A 17271-nucleotide genomic window follows, 5' to 3' on the forward strand; every position below is an offset into this window, starting at 1 on the left:
GGGCATACTGCCCGTGGGGACATGAAGTATCCCATGTCCCTGGACGCATGCCACTTTGTCACATGGGGGCACCAGCCGGGTCCCTGTGCCCAGCCTCTCCCACTGCATGGTGACCTGCCCAGTGTCTGCTGGCTCCACTCGTGCCAGGGCACAGCTCACTGGCTGAGCTGTGCGCTGCAGTCGCAGGCCAGCTCCTGCTCCCACCCGGGAGGCCTGGCAGTGGGTGGCCCAGGAAGGTCCTGCAGCAACAGGCAGGCCCCTAAAGGGCAGGAGCTGGCCTGCCACCACACCGCCGGTCCACTCCCTGTCTCTCTGCAAGCTTGCAAAGGTAAGTGGGGCACATGGGGGTGGCGCGGGGGCAAGGGATGGGGTGCCTGGAGCAACGCACCTCATCTCCCAGCACACTGCAAAGAGGAAGCGCAACGGGACAAGATTTCTTGCCCTGATGCACTTCCACTCCCACCGTGAGCCACAGTGCCAGTGGGAAATTGGCCTCAAGTAACAGTCCTAAGCATTTACCTGTTAGGTTAGAACTATAAGGAAAGATTGGAGAATTTTAATGTAAATTGCATTTAAATCTGAGAAAGCCGTTAGAGAGATAAGGTTATACTGTGTCTGTACTTTACATAAAATGGAATAGTAATTGAATAGCTTTTTCTTTTTAAAAATTGTGGTCTAGATATTAATGGTAACAATGCAATATTAATGATAAATTTAGCAATGGGATTTGCATGAAAAGTCAAGTAATTTTGTTTTACTTTTTGCTGTTTATGTAGTTTTTAAATGTTAGGGTGACTGGTTCACTGTAAAGCTGTGTAGTGTATTGTTTTAGCTGTGATTGTGTGGTTGTGAAAAACTTAATAAAATTATTATTAAAAATAACAGATCTATATGTGTTGTTTGGGCAGTAGTGATATTTATTGTGACATCTAATGTTATTTTTCTGATAGGTTAATGAGAGCAGACAGTTGTTCTACTAAGTAAGGTTAACCTTTAGCTGCCGCCTCTCTTTTCCTAATCTGAACGAATGTGCATTTCACTTGGTTTTAACATCTCTGGATGCAGAGACCAAACTCAAGGAAAATTCATCAAACAAATGTTCCAAAATTGGCTGACTTTCATAAAGTCTAATGCAAATATTTTACTGTGTAAGGAGAAACATGAAAAATATGCTCATCAATTAAGAAATTATTGTTTTATTAAGCTAACACTCTGCTCAGCTTTGGGCAGTGCATTCCATTGGCTGAAGCAACCTTTTTGCTGATGGCACTCGTTGTTTTCAGATGAGCAGAACAGCATGATACCACCCCATGGCTTCTTGATCCCCCTACTTCAGATTTTTGTAGTTTCTGTCCCATGTACTGTTCCAAATTTCACCTTCTTAGACCTCATCCCAGATCCTGCCTCCCAGAATCTCTTTATTACACTTTCTAGCTTGGGTCCCTTTTTTACAAATAGTGGGAAAGAAGGATGAACAAGAGAAATTGTCTCCTTTCATATTAAGCAGCAACCCACCTGTGGTCAAACTTCCTTCCCCACTGCCATTCAGGAAACCACAAAGAGGCAAGATTTGCATTGCTAAATCCACTACTTAAGGAAACATAGGAAGGAGGAGAAAGTTGGAGGGAAAGCTGCCAACAGTCAGGTTTCTGTGGAGTGCAATCGAAGAAATCTTCTCCTGCCTCTCTCTTCCCTGCTGTTATTCCTATTTCATGTTGGCACTTATATGGTGGAGGGTTGATGTGGTAAACCACCTTTGGGGATTTCCTTCCTGGCCCCCTGAAAGCTGCGACTCTGAGTAATCTGACATAATTTTGTTTCATTACTCAGAAGTAACTTATTTTCTGAATATGACCTTTCCTGAGAGAAAAACACTAAAGACATCTAGATTCATGGATCTGATTTAGAACAATACTAAACAGAGTTACACTCTTCTAAAACCACTGAAGTCAGTGTGCTAGTCTGCCTGGCTTACCCTGTGAGGCTAGAAATCCATTGGATTACAAAGAACAATGTTAATGGGAGCAAGATTACGCAACCAAAACTGTTTATATCAGCAAAATATGCTTTCAAAAAGTATACACAACACAGCAATCAGTATATATTGTGCTTATATTAGCAAGAATATGGTATCAATCGCAGTCAAACTGTATATAGACAACTGGCACACGTTTGTCTTATATCGACTGTATATAGGTGATAAGCAAACATAGGCAAATAAACTGAAAGCTAGCCATACTGTTTCATAAATTTCATGAGTATTTGCCAATAAAAATGCCAAATTAGTATGTAACATCGAGAAGGATAGTATCTTTCTTACCAATTTAGAAGGAAACAAAAATGATGATGTCTAGATACAAAATCTTTATGCACTCATGTTTCTCTGGAATCCAGTGGCCACACCCATGTACCCAAGGGTATCCAAGAGGTAGTTTTTACAGGAATTTTTTTGAGAAGACCCGATGAGGCTATGATTAGTATTAGCTGTACTAGTTAAATGTACTCAGAGTAGAAACATCTATGCATTAAAATTTTGACAGTTCATGGGTGTTCAACGTGATCACATAAGAACATAAGAACTAGCCTGCTGGATCAGACCAGAGTCCATCTAGTCCAGCTCTCTGCTACTCGCAGTGGCCCACCAGGTGCCTTTGGGAGCTCACATGCAGGATGTGAAAGCAATGGCCTTCTGCGGCTGCTGCTCCTGAGCACCTGGTCTGCTAAGGCATTTGCAATCTGAGATCAAGGAGGATCAAGATTGGTAGCCATAGATTGACTTCTCCTCCATAAATCTGTCCAAGCCCTTTTTAAAGCTATCCAGGTTAGTGGCCATCACCACCTCCTGTGGCAACATATTCCAAACACCAATCAAACGTTGCGTGAAGAAGTGTTTCCTTTTATTAGTCCTTATTTCCCCCCCCCCAGCATTTTCAATGAATGCCCCCTGGTTCTAGTATTGTGAGAAAGAGAGAAAAATGTCTCTCTGTCAACATTTTCTACCCCATGCATAATTTTATAGACTTCAATCATATCCCCCCTCAGATGTCTCCTCTCCAAACTAAAGAGTCCCAAACGCTGCAGCCTCTCCTGATAAGGAAGGTGCTCCAATCCTTCAATCATCCTTGTTGCCCTTCTCTGCACTTTCTCTATCTCCTCGATATCCTTTTTGAGATGTGGTGACCAGAACTGAACACAGTACTCCAAGTGCGGTCGCAACACTGCTTTATATAAGGGCATGACAATCCTTGCAGTTTTATTATCAACTCCTTTCCTAATTATCCCCAGCATAGAGTTTGCCTTTTTCACAGCTGCCATGCATTGAGTTGACATTCCCGTGGAACTATCAACTAAGACGCCTAAATCCCTTTCCTGGTCTGTGACTGATAGCACTGAGCCCTGTAGCGTGTATGTGAAGTTTGGATTTTTTGCCCCTATGTGCATCACTTTACATTTTGCTACATTGAACTGCATTTGCCATTTCTGAGCCCACTCACCTAATTTATCAAGGTCCACTTGGAGCTCTTCGCAATCCTTTGCGGTTCTCACCACCCTACATAATTTGGTATCATCTGCAAACTTGGCCACCACACTACCCACCCCTACTTCCAGGTCATTTATGAATAAGTTAAAGAGCACTGGTCCCAATATGGATCCTTGGGGGACACCACTCCCTACATCTCTCCACTGTGAGAACTTCCCATTTATACCCACCCTTTGTTTCCTGTTCCTCAACCAGTTTTTAATCCATAGGAGGACTTCCCCTCTTATTCCTTCATTGCTGAGAACAGTCTCTGGTGAGGAACTTTGTCAAAAGCCTTTTGGAAATCCAAGTAGACAATGTCCACTGGTTCCCCCTTATCCACATGTCTGTTTACACCCTCAAAGAACTCTAGTAAGTTTGTAAGACAGGACTTGCCTCTACAAAAGCCATGCTGACTCTTCCTCAGCAGGTCTTGCTTTTCTACATGTTTTATAATTTTATCTTTAATGATAGATTCTACTAATTTACAAGGAACAGATGTCAAACTGACTGGCCTGTAATTTCCTGGGTCCCCTTTAGACCCTTTCTTAAAGATTGGTGTGACATTGGCCATCTTCCAGTCTTCAGGGATGGAGCCTGATTTCAGGGATAAGTTGCATATTAAAGTGAGAAGATCAGCAATTTCATGCTTGAGCTCTTTAAGAACTCTTGGATGAATGCAATCTGGGCCAGGGGATTTGGTAGCATTTAGTTTATCAATGGCTGCCAGAACTTCTTCCTTGTCTACCACTATCTTCGCTAGTTCCTCAGATTCACCTCCTAAGAAGATCACAATTGAGATCTATAAAAAACAACTATAATCTATACTTGTATTTAACCCTTGTGGAGTCACTGTTTTGAAACGGTGTACAAATTTGACTTTCTGTTGAGCAAGGATTCTCTGGGTGTCCATATAATTGTAACAATGGGGTTTCAGACTCCACAATACCAAAAATGTCAAGTCCTTTTCAGAATGTCCAGCTTCAAGTTAACGTTGCACTAGAGAAGCCTCGACGACACAGTTCTTCAATCTGGATCCACAAAATCACAATTTAATGGACTGTGTACATAAACTAATGTACTTTTTTTTTACAGGGACACTGTAAACAGGGTTTTGTGTTTTGCATTTGAACAACTCTCATTGTGAAAAAAATGTACTTAAACTGTGCTTTAATTTCACATGTCTATGTCATGAAAGTTAAATACCATACCACTATCCTGGCTGGGAGGATCTTGTTTGCCTCTGTCTAGCTGGACTCCCTCATCTTGTCCAGAGTGTATATAAATAACTACTCGTGGAGCAGAAATCTCTGTGTCAGTCTCATCCTCATCTACCTGATTTCTTGTCACCTCTTCCATACTACTGCAGGATTTGCTCTGACACAAAGTACATGGTGGCTGAGTTCACAGGGTTATACTGAGTTCTCAGGGTGCAGTGCCAACTCTGTGCAGATGTAAAAACATGATTTGCACTTACACAGAAACACATTTTATTTCCCAGATGATCTCTTTCACTGTCAAACTTGGCATCATATCTACAGCTGAGCTTGGAATGTAGCTGGCATGGCAGCAATTCACAAGCAGCCAAGAGAAAGAAACTCTGGGGTACAGCAAAACAGTTTTATGAAAGTGAGAGAAGTCCTCATCTATAAAATATCTGAGTAAAATACATAGACCATTGCCTAGGAAGCAGACCACTCACATGAATAGAAGGAGATGCAGTATTTAAATCTAACATTAACAATGTAAGGGTCATTTATGGTAAGTTTGCATACATGAATTAATTCATGAGCAGTTACAGTTAATTTTCATAATTTACATTGCAAATGCCAATCTTTAAACCAGGATTTAACCCAGTTTGGTACAATAGGCAAGATGGCAGTTCTGTGCAACAAAAACATGTATTTGTGTCATATTACTTAATCTCCTACTGCTGAAAAGAATATAGAATGGTACCTATGAATCCCAATTTTAACATATTAAATTAGAAATCACTGTTTTTTTCTCCCAAAGACAAAGGAAGAAGGAAAAAAAATTAGATGTTGGGGGCTTTATTTTTTTGTCACAGGTGTCCTATGAGGTAGGTTAGACTGAGAGTATATGAATGGTCCAAGGTCACTCAATGAGATTCCATGGTGGACTGAAGGGGGGTGGTGGTTTCAAACCTAAATCTCACAAATTCTAGTCTGACACTGAGCATTCCTTTTATCATGTAGGCAGGGGCGTACCTAGGCGAACTTGAGCCCTGGACAAAACCTGAGTTTGATGCCCCCCCCATGGGTGGCCACCCTCCCCCACCATGACCAAACAATGATTTTTTTCCACCAGGTCGTTTCAAAGTCACCATCACATTATAGAACATCCCCCAACTCACAAATCTGAACATAGCAATGGGCCATGCCACACAGCCGAAATAATATTTGGAAAACATTTTCAAAATGTTTTCAAAATGTTTTATTACTGCTATGAAAACATTTTATGGTGTTGTATCCAGTCCCCCCAATTGGGGGAAACAGCATCACTTTCAATGTTATTTAAACTTCGGGGAAACCCAGATTCTCCCTTTCAGGTGGCTTTAAATCCGGGCTCCCTCGTTTAAACTCAAGTGATGCGGGAATCCACCCCAAAACAGCATCATTTTAAATGGTATTGTTTAAACTAGACCCTCAGATTCTCCATACTTTAAATCCATGCCGAAGCGTAGATTTGATAACAACAACAACAACAACAACAACTCCTTTATTAGGGCACTGAGAGAATAAAAAAGAAAGAAAGAAAAACAAAGCATTGTTGGGAAGGGAGTGAATTCTCTCTAAAAAGAGAATCTGGGGAAATTTAGGGGTGTGCCTGCTGTATCAGGGGTGCAATTATTAGAGAGATAGCAATTCAAAATTTCAGAGATATCTTCGATGAAATTCTACTGATGTGATATCACCCAGATTTGGTGAAGTCTGGTTCAGGGGTCCAAAGTTATTATGGACTCTCAAAGGTGCAGCCCCATCTCCTATTAGCTCCCATTGGAAACAATGGGGGATAAGTACTTCCTTGGGAGTCCATAGCTAACTTTGGACTCCTCTAAACCAAACCTCACCAAACCTGGGTGATATCATCGTGAGAATCAAAAAAATCCCTGAAATTTTGGGTGTTGCATAGCCTAAAATCTGCACCCCTGCAGGCCAAAACGGAAACCACCTGAAAATACAAAAATCTCTCACAAAACCCGTAATTTGCCGCCCACCACAGCAGGTGGCGCTCCAGGGCAGCTGCCCACTCTCTGCCCAATGGGGAGGTAATGCTTCTCTGCGCGTGCTATTGGTAGTAGTGGCGTGAGATTTCATATTCCAGGGCTCTGAGACTGTCATGGACTGACAGATTCCCGCCAGCATGGCCAATTAGCCATGCTGGCAGGGGCTGATGGGAATTGTAGTCCATAACATCTGGAGTGCCAAAGGTTCGCCTCCACGGATGTAGGGCATAGAGATCAGAGACCAAGCCTACAACAATAGGCTGCCAAGGGTGCAGCAATAACTATGAGCACACACTCATACCTCATCCAGTTGGAGCAAGTGACTTGAGGTGCATGACTTCTTTTTCTTATGAGCATCCTCATCTGTATCGGGACTGGATAAACAAACAGCTTCTGTGCACAAGGTTCTCTTGCTCATCCAGCATTCAGTGTTGCATATGCAGGGTACTGTTTTAAAAGTTTAAATTCTGCTTTTCAGGTGGGGCAAGATTGGGGCTGAATTCTTTTCTTTCCCTCTGCTCTTTCTTGCTGAACATGTTATCAGCGGAGCTTTACAGCTACAGATATTCTGCGAAGTTCCTTTGAATCAGAGTAAAAGTCTATCATAAATCCTTTCAAGACCAAAAAAGAATAATGTTTCCAATGTAAAGATTTCATTGTGGTTTTGAACTCTTAACTTAAAAAAAAACCCATCAGGGTGAGTGTGTTCTAAAAGACCTACACTAGGCAGAGACAATATAATTTTCAAAACCGAAGGCACGAACAATTGTTACATTTTTTTTCAGAATTGTTAGTTGAAATGTACTGTCCTTTCTCTCTCATGCAAAAAACCATTCTGAAGAAGAGACACACAGTTATACAACACCAGTGTTCAATATCAAGCCGTGAAAGTGCATTTGAGAGCTATCAGAAGCAAGTCTGCTCAGAAGTAAGTCCCATTTTATTCAAAGGGAAAGTATACTTAAGACTGTAGCTATTGCAGTTTCTCTTTAAAATACTTGGAGGGATGGGCCCTGCCCTTTCCTGATTGCTACTTCTGTACATTCTGAACAGCGTGCAACTACTGTATGCACAGAGTTCTACACAATCAATACAGTAAGTGTGTATTTTATACAGCAGAATCACTGTTCACAAACAAAATTTCAAATGAAATACTGTGTCGTAAGTCACGGGTGCCTGTTAGACTCTTGGAGGTCAACCTAGATGATATGGTGCATGTGGTATCATTTTTGAAGTTATTTTTTAAGTTTTGAAAATGTTATTGGGGCTTGATTCTGCTGGAAACTGCAGCGTAGGGCAAAAGGATGAGGGGCTCATCTCTCTCTCTCCCCCCCTCTCTCTCCCCCTATCCATTTTCCAGAGCCAAAATTCCCCTCTCAGTCACATGTTCATGTACTGACTAACCTTTAAAAACCTCTCAATTTCATTATGTGGTTCCAAACACCATGATGGGGAAAGAGGAGCTTTAGGCTTATCTCCCTGAGTAGGGTTGTGAAAACCCCACTGAGACTGAGGGATCCCCTGCTTTCCACCCCCTCCCCTATCACTATCCAGCTGGCAAGGGGAAGTCTTACCAGGCACAAATGGGGCCTAGACCTTGATGGTATTGGCACATTGATATTATTTTTGTAAGCGATGTTAGCACATTACCAACAAGGGAGACATTGTGGTATTTGGGGGAAACTATGACTTCTTCTATAGAGTTTTTGCCCAAATACCAGAGAATCTTCCTAGTTGTTATTGACATGGTGACATCATTTCCAGAAGTCACATCATTGTGTCAGCAATGTCAAGGCCTAGGCAGAGGTGGGATCCAGCAGGTTCTCACCAGTTCCCGAGAGTGGGTTACTAATTATTTGTGTGTGCCGAGAGGGGGTTACTAATTGGGTCCGCTTTTCCATCTCCACGCCCTCGCCTCCCCAAGAGGCATACTGCCTCTGAACGGTAAGAAGGTTCGCACATGGCAATTGGCTCAGACGCTTTAATGAAAATGTAACTCCCTGAACTGGGTTAATCCCTTTCAGGTACTGCAGTTCATTGATTCGCAGCCTTTCGTACCTTTTATGTCACCAGTCTCTATACATAGAACTGCTGTGTGTTTCTACCATTGCTGTGTTCTCCTGATTTTGTGAGTTGGGGCGTTTTTTCTATAATAGTGGATGATGAGCAAAGAGAACTTCTCTCCGTACCTCACAGGACCGGTCTTACCCCATATGTCCCGAATACTGGTCTCGTATTAAGCAGAGGCCGAATTTACTGGCGATCCATGGCCCCTCTATGATAATGGGTTGAGCCTCCACCCGGGCCCACAGAGCCTTTACAGCTCAATTTGGCCCCAGCCTGGTGGGAACGCTTCTTCCTCCAGCTGTCCCAGACTCCCTAAGTGGGTTACCCTCATTGAGTTCCCCAGGGCTCCTTGGGTAAGATTCTGAGCTGTTCCACTGAGACTCACAGGAGACTAGCCGTTGAGCAGGGGCCCCCTCCCTCCCTCTCTTTGTTCTTCTTCATGAAGACCATAAACCCCCATTCTAGGGCTTTTGTGGGAATGATAGCAGGCGGAAACCATCTGGAACTAAAGTTTTTGAAATGCTGCGATTTTAATAGAGGAAGGTTTATTTTTATCAAATGGAGCCATCCTAACTCATGATTACTTATATTGCATTTTAACTTGATTGTGCTCTTTATACCGAAATTTGTTCACCTGATTCTTCGGGGGAGGGCGGTCTATAAACCTAATAAATAATAATAATAATAATTTAGAAATGACCTGGTGCAAAAAACATTTTTGGGATCGTGGTGGGGTGGCTGCCCATGGGGGGGCATCCAACTCAGGTTTTGCCCAGGGCTCAGGTTTGCCTAGGTACGCCTCTGCCCCCTTTGCTGAGGGGGGGGGGCTGGCGAGGGAAACTGTTACTAAAATTTTTGGATCTCACCACTGGGCCTAGGCCCATATTGTGCCTGATAAGACCTCCCCCTCCCCTTATGATATTTAAGAGAACTGAACAATAAGTTCATGTTGTCAGCTAATTTTGTGGCAAAAATAGCAACTACATATACTACTAGGAGTGAACGTTTTAAGAAGACACCATACATTTCTTTTAATTTGCCATCCAATTTTAACATGGTATATCACTAAGTAACAAAATCTCTGGGTATTTTGCAGGCTGTAAAAATCAGCAATAAAACTGTTCCTTTCTATAAATTGTTCACATTTACTATTTTATTAATCAAGCAGAGCCGTTTCAGATAGAAATGTAATGATTGTTCTGAACGATTGGTGCAAGCAGTTGGTTAGAACAATTTCTTGGGTATGTGGTATGCACTTGGAATACTGATACAGAAGGAAGACAAAAAGGCAATTTTGCTTGTCCTCTCTGTTTTTATATTATCTTATGCTTAGCTGGAGGCATTTTAAAAAATATTTCGTAAGTAAGGTATTTACTGTAAAAAATATTTGCCTCACCAACACTTGAAAAATTCCTGTTCAGATATTTATTTATCTCTTATAATATGAAGTAGGTCATAACCAAGCAGAGACTGGACAGAGTAATTGATTGAATGTCAGGGCCTCCACAGGGACTTACATATGTATTATCAATGCACCTTGTAAAAGCATTGCCATCAATGGCAATACCCACTTGTGCATTAAACTAGACAGATATTGAGCTAATCTTTCACTGAATATGGGAGATGCCTAAAATAACTTACGCTGCATGCTTGAATAAGCATACACATAGCTCCTGATAAAAATTAGTGGGTAGGCCTGATTTATACAAGCATCATAAGCTACATTATATACTTCATTAAGGAGGCTACTTTAAATGCAACTGCATAGAGAAAATTGCCTATCTCAAGCCATTTGTTTGAAACCATTTCTAGTGCACCTACACCAAAAGAACTTCTCTCGTTCCATCACTGAATGGGTATGGCTGAAACGGATGGAACCATATGGAGCCTTCTCCGTGCAAATGGCCTGCAATGGGAAAAGCCATTTTATGTGAAAAAAATTCCATTTCAAGTAGTTACTTTTGTGTCAACCCTTAACTAGATGACCCAGACTAGCCAGATCTCATCAGATCTTATCTGAGGAAGGTTGGTCCTGCATGGGTTGGCCCAACATGGTGTGGTGAACTCTGGTCTGGTGAACTGGATTTGTTTCCGCACTCCTACACAGGAAGCCTGCTGGGTGGCCTTGGGCTAGTTCTTGGGCCCAGTTCTTCAAGAACTCTTTCAGCCCCTCCTACCTTACAAGGTGTTTATTGTGGGCAGAGGAAGAGAAGGAGTTTGTAAGTCACTTTGAGTCTCCTTATAGGAAAGAAAGGTGAAGTACAAATCCAAACTCTTCTTCTGGATGGGAGACCACCAAGGAAGTTGAAGATCGTGATGCTGAGGCAGGTAACAGCAAACCACCTCTAAACAATTCTCATCTTAAAACTCTGAAGGGTTGCCATAAGTCAGCTATGATTTGACAGCACATTCCACCACAACCCACGTTGTCAAATTCCAATACATATCAGGCTTAAAAATGTGTAAGTAGGGCAAGATTGTAGCCAAGTTGTTCACAGTGGAAAGTCTCCTAAAAACTGTTACAGCAAAAACTCTCTCATTGAACCTGAGTTCTCTTTTTCATCCCAACAAGCATGCCAGGTTCTGCTTGCAGTCCACCTGAGTGAACGGTGTTCATTTCAAAAACAAAATGAATTGGAAATGTTCTTTCCTTTGGACACTAAATTGTGAACATGTCTGTGAATGCTTCTGCTAGTAAGCTTAAGAACCTGGAATTTCTGTTCCTCATAGCTTGAAAGTCAGGATGATCAGTCATTACGATTGAGGCAAAAGCTTTTTCTCTCTGATGCTTCTGTGCTGCAGTCATATACTGTACTGTGTAGTATGTTGTGTCCCCCCCCCAAAAAAAATCTGGCCCTGGCAGGGGCTAATGGGAATCGTAGTTCACAAACATCTGGAGAGCCAGGGTTGGACACCCCAGCTCTAGAGGTTAGCCTAGTTGGTCTGTAGTAGAGATTCATGTTCTGTAGCACCTTAGAGACCAACAAGAGTTTCAAGACATAAGCTTTCAAGATCCAAAGCTCCCTTTGTTGACAGAGAGAGCTTTGACTGTTGAAAGCTCATACCCTGAATCTCTTGTTGGTCCCAAAGGTGCTACTAAGATGGTGTGTGATATGAAATAAATGTAGGGGCTGAAGTTACAAATGGGTCATTGATTTCTCTACAAAGAGAAATCAAACAGAAAAAATGAGAATAAGAGGAGTAATGGCTATATCTAAAGAGTTACTTCTGGAAAAAGAATTTCACTTCCTCATAATGATGCTACAGAATATACACTTCACGTTTGGGCTTCTGACTGTTAAAGATAGAAAAACCCTGCCAGGGAAAAGAAAAAAAGAAGGCAACACTTATTGCATATTAAAAAATGAGTTGTGTATCATTGTATTAGATAATGAATACTAATACTTTGCATGAATCTAATATGGGTCCTAAGTATTCAAAATGTTTCACATATCGAACCTCAGTTACTTTTTTCCATTATGGGATAATGCATGGCCAGTTTAGAAGAAGAAGGGTCGATTCCCCACTGAGGATTAGATGCGTGCTCGTCACACAAAATATCCAGGTTTCCAGCAGATCTCCCCACTGCACCAGCGCCGAACATGTTTTCATCCCGTTTCTGGTGCCCCCCCCCCCCCAGATGTGTTATTTTAGAACCTGGAAGAAAGTAGACCTTTTCAAAAAATGTGTGGGCAATCTGGAGCAGTGGGGAAGTTGTGGGGGTGAATCTGGATTCGTTTTCCCCACCGCTGGTACTAGTGAAGTGGAGCCTCCCATCCAATGAGAACGCAGTGAGCTGTGCGTGATGCGTGCGCAGCCTTTTTTTTTTATTTCACGGACCAGAGATCCATGTGGATACGAAGCAACATGGGACCAGTTTTAACTGATTGACTGAGTAGAAGGCAATACAAAGCAGTGCTACACATCGTATCCACATGGATACGACTACATGGAGGTGCGCGGAAACAGGGCTTTGCTTTAATTGCCCGTTTCTTTGTCTCCACGTAGAGTCGTTATGCGCATGCTCGTGCAGACTTGGATCCACAAGATTAAAAATTCCCGCCCCAACACAACGCAGCAGCCAATCAGGGTAGCCCCTGAGTGGATCACGTGTTCAATCCGCCTCAGGGGGCAATCCTTCGTTGCTGCTGCGTTTCTGGGAACAAGGATCGTTCGTGGGGCAGAAGCTGCAGTGGGGACGCTGAAACTGTGCTCAAAAGGTCCAGGTTTTTCCCAAACCGGTTAGTATCTACATTCATTTTTCAGCTGGGGAATCGACCAAAGATAGTTTTTATATCCTATTTTTATCTACCTTTAAGGAATCTCAAAGTGGCATCCAATTGCCTTCCCTTCCCCACCAGCAACAGGAACCTTGTGAGGTAGGTGGGGCTGAGAGAGTTCAAAGAGAACTGTGACAAGCCCAAGCTCACCCAGCAAGCTTCATGTGGAGTAATGGGGAATCAAACCCATTCCTCCAGATTAGAGTCCACCTTTCTTAACTAGTACATCATGCTGACTGAGATTGCGTCTTTATGTTTATTTCATCCCTGGTTTTCTGTCTCTTCTCCTCACATGTTACAAATTACGTATTACTTTTCAGATTTCCTGGTTCATGAAACACCATGGTTTTCATTTACAGTTAAGCAAGGAAAATTTTTTGTGTGAGCTATAGTTGACACCAAATCAGAACTGGAAACCATGATTTAAAGTAGGTTTGGTTTGGATGAAAAATATGACATGTAGAAATCATAATTTCCCAGTTTGGATATAATGACACATGAAAGTATGCTCGAAGGGAAGAACCCCAAAAGGGAATTGGCACAAGGGAAGAAAGAAGAAAGCCTCATCCACCAGCTGGGACCCCAGCAGCAGCACTGGAGGTGCACCACACCATCGCTCCCAAAAAGGCTTCCCAGCAGCATGAGTAAGTGCCGTGAGGAGGGCAAATCCACCAGCATGGCTGGCATGCCGCTCCCACAGCTGGTTCACCCCCCCTTTGGATGGGGCACTCAGGTTTTAGCCAATAAAGCCGTATCATGAAAGAAAAGGAAAGGAGGAGCATATGACTTCGGTTCCGGTCATGGCAGTCAAACTTTGGTTTAGCCATTGTACGTGAATTAGCCCAAACTCTTTCAATATTGGAGTTCTTTATTTATGATCCATAAACAAGACAAAAACTGAAAACTGAGACTATACTATGTACTCTCTCAACTCATTCTTTAAGAGATAAATGTAATATTATTTCACTAGTATTTAATTAATTAGCCATTACTTCATAAATTATGCTCATAACCAGTTTCTTTGCACTAACAGTTTTTCAGGAATTCTTAAGAAGGACAACATAGGCATATATAAGAAAACAACAATAGGATTGACAAGCAAATGTGACCAATTCTTAGTAGTAAGAGTTGGTGTGAATTTTGCTGCAAACACATCATTTTCACCAGCTGTGATCACTTGTAGGCTGTACCTTGGACATGCTGTCCAACTTGAGCTGAACAGCTTTTCATCTGCACAGTAGATGAAGTCATCTTCTTCCCCAGGGTCATGGATGGTCACATCATTTAATTAAATGAAGGAGTACTATGACTCCTATAAGGCTGTCCAAAAATGAGAACGTGCAAAATAACACAAACTTCTATGAATAGCAACTTTATAAAAACCCAGCATTAATTAATAATCGTTGACCGGTTGATTGATTGATTTTATTTTTATTTCAGCTCATTGATATCCTACCTTTCTCCCCAATGGTGACCTAAAGCAGCTTACATTTAAATGACACAGATTTTCTTTATGAAATTGGTTTGCATGTCAAAATAAATACATTACAAAATTCAAAATTATTTGGAAAGTTTCATTAGTATTTTCAAGCACATTTGAATTTCCTGTTTGTTAGTTAGTGCTCCACAATTTAAGTATTTATCACTGAAGAATAATCTTTTCTCGGTTCCACATGAATCAATATATTCAGATATATTCTAAAAGGATGGATGTAGAGAGAATGCAGCTTAATGAAACTTACGCATAAAAGCTGATCAATGTAAATGTCAGGAGCTTCTAGGCTATATAAGAAATGCTAACCAATTTTCACTGAATTATATTAACATTTTAATTAAAATGATACATTTTGATAACATTCCCAGTGAGTGCATCTACACATATATCTTTATGCATCATATGCACACACACAATCGTATTACTATAAACTGATGAGAAGGTTATTAATTAAAAAGTAAATATAGACAAGAAAAAATGGTCTCTAAATTAATCACCTCCCTATTTATTTATCTCCAAGACATTCTCTATCGGAACCCATTATTATAATAATGGATTTTAATATGACCTTTATATTTCTTTTTACATTTTATTGACATTTCCACTTTTTACTTGTATAAATTGTGGCAATGCTAATGAAATAACAAACAAATGAAAAAAATAAAAACCTCTAAGATATTGAAGTACATTAGAGACCTAGATTTGGGGGGGGGGGGGAGCAAACACACTATATCCTGGAGCAAGCTGAAGCATTTCTACTTGAAATTAAGGCAGATTCCTCATGGGCCAAAAATAGTGGTGTGAAAATGGTGTGAAAAATGTGTAAACCCTTTTACACCATTTTAAACCCTTTTACACCGTTTTCACACTGCTGTTTTTAGCCCATGCGGAATCCGCATAAGTCTCATTTTATTCAACAAGGCTTACTGCCAGAAGAGTGTTCATAGGATGCTCCCCCGCCCCGCCCCTGCGTCAGCATAGTTAGCCAGCAAACACTGCAGTTTAGCACATAGACATCTTTGAAACAGGAAATGCAAAATGCCTCCTCCACAGGCACAGTCCAACCCACAAGTCCTGCTGTAGCTCATTATGTCAATAACGGCTGTAGCCAATCACACAGACAACCCCCCTCCCCTGCAACTACACACTGAGAGGTGAACAGGGGTAGGGATCAAGCAGGCTTGGCCCAGGAGTCTGCACTCACGTCCCCCCTGCCCCATGCACATACCCTGGGTTCAATGATGTAGGTGTAGATTTTTTATGGGGTGAATTCGGTATCCCCCAGTAGTCATTAGGCAGGGGGTGAGCCTTGGGGAGGCATGGCCACACCCCCAGGTCCCCCTTCAGTGCTTATAAAAACAGCTCTCTGAGCCAGGGACGGCAGTCTTCTCTGCCCCCCCCCCACTACTCCTCTCTGCTGCTTATTTTATGTTCATCATTCCAGTATTGTATATTTTAGTTATACTGTAGCATATGTATTATACATATAATAGGGTTTGATGCAATTATTTCCATCTTCTAAATCTTCATTTAGTAGATAAATAGTTCTTCTGAAAGTGAAAACTTATGTAGCATGGCAAAAGTGAATCATTACAGCTAATCAAATTACATATTTTCTAATGCTGAGTAGAGAACATTAATTGAGAGCACTGAATACTTTGTGTGCATAATCCAGAACAGACATGCACAAGTTTATGTAAGGAAATTATACCTGTTTAGAGTGAGCATGGAAAGGCTATGCACTTGTGGCTTTGTTGGGTGAATGTAAGCTTAGTCTGCATGCTAAATTGCAGGTGAAATCTGAACTGTTAAAAATTAGACAGTCTAATCTGATTCTTAAATTCAGCAATTATATTATTTTTTTAGAAGCAAAGTAGTTTGTGTTTGTATCTACAACCTAATTTAAGTACATTTAGATTCCATCCTACACAAGTATGTGCACACACACACACAAATGTACTCAGAAATATTTTAAAAATATTTGTCTGCCTCTTCTATATAGCAAAGTGAGTGACTAAAAACACAACAGAGTCTCTATGGAAATTCTATTCTCTTTTGGCAGCAACATAAACAATTCTTGCTGCCCCTGGGCTTTCATTGCCTGTTGTTTCCTTATATTCACAGCATTCCCGATCCAGCAGCCTGGAACAGCCAGTTTTCAGAAGGGGCTGCCGTTATTTGTGAATTTGTTTCAGAAGATATTCCAATATTCAGTTGGAGAAGGGACACATTACAGTGTCAGACTGTAGCCCTTTCTGCACAAACCCTTTAAAACATTTTGAGGCAGAAAATAAAACACTTCCTCCATGGAGTTCCGCATTGTTTTTCTCCCTTATGTTCCCATTTTTAAAAAAATTTCCAGCCTCAAAATGTTTTAAATGAATCCCCTATTAACCGTTTTTTTTGTTTGAAATCTTTTTAAAACATTTGCAGTTTCTGTCTGATTTGTTTACTACATTTTCCATGCCTCTGTGCCATCCTCCTTGGCACCATTTTATCACATTGCTGAGCTCACTCCTCGTCATTTCTGTTTGGGTTTTTTTTATTGGGGAGGGGAGGGGGTAAAATCTGCTAAGCATCAATTATATGAGCTATAGAGAATCGCAACAAGAAGCATTGATTCAACAAATAACTCCCAAAAAGTGGGAGGGGGGGAAACACC

The sequence above is a fragment of the Sphaerodactylus townsendi genome, linkage group LG01, assembly GCF_021028975.2.
Source record: "Sphaerodactylus townsendi isolate TG3544 linkage group LG01, MPM_Stown_v2.3, whole genome shotgun sequence".
Taxonomy (NCBI): Eukaryota; Metazoa; Chordata; class Lepidosauria; order Squamata; family Sphaerodactylidae; genus Sphaerodactylus; species Sphaerodactylus townsendi.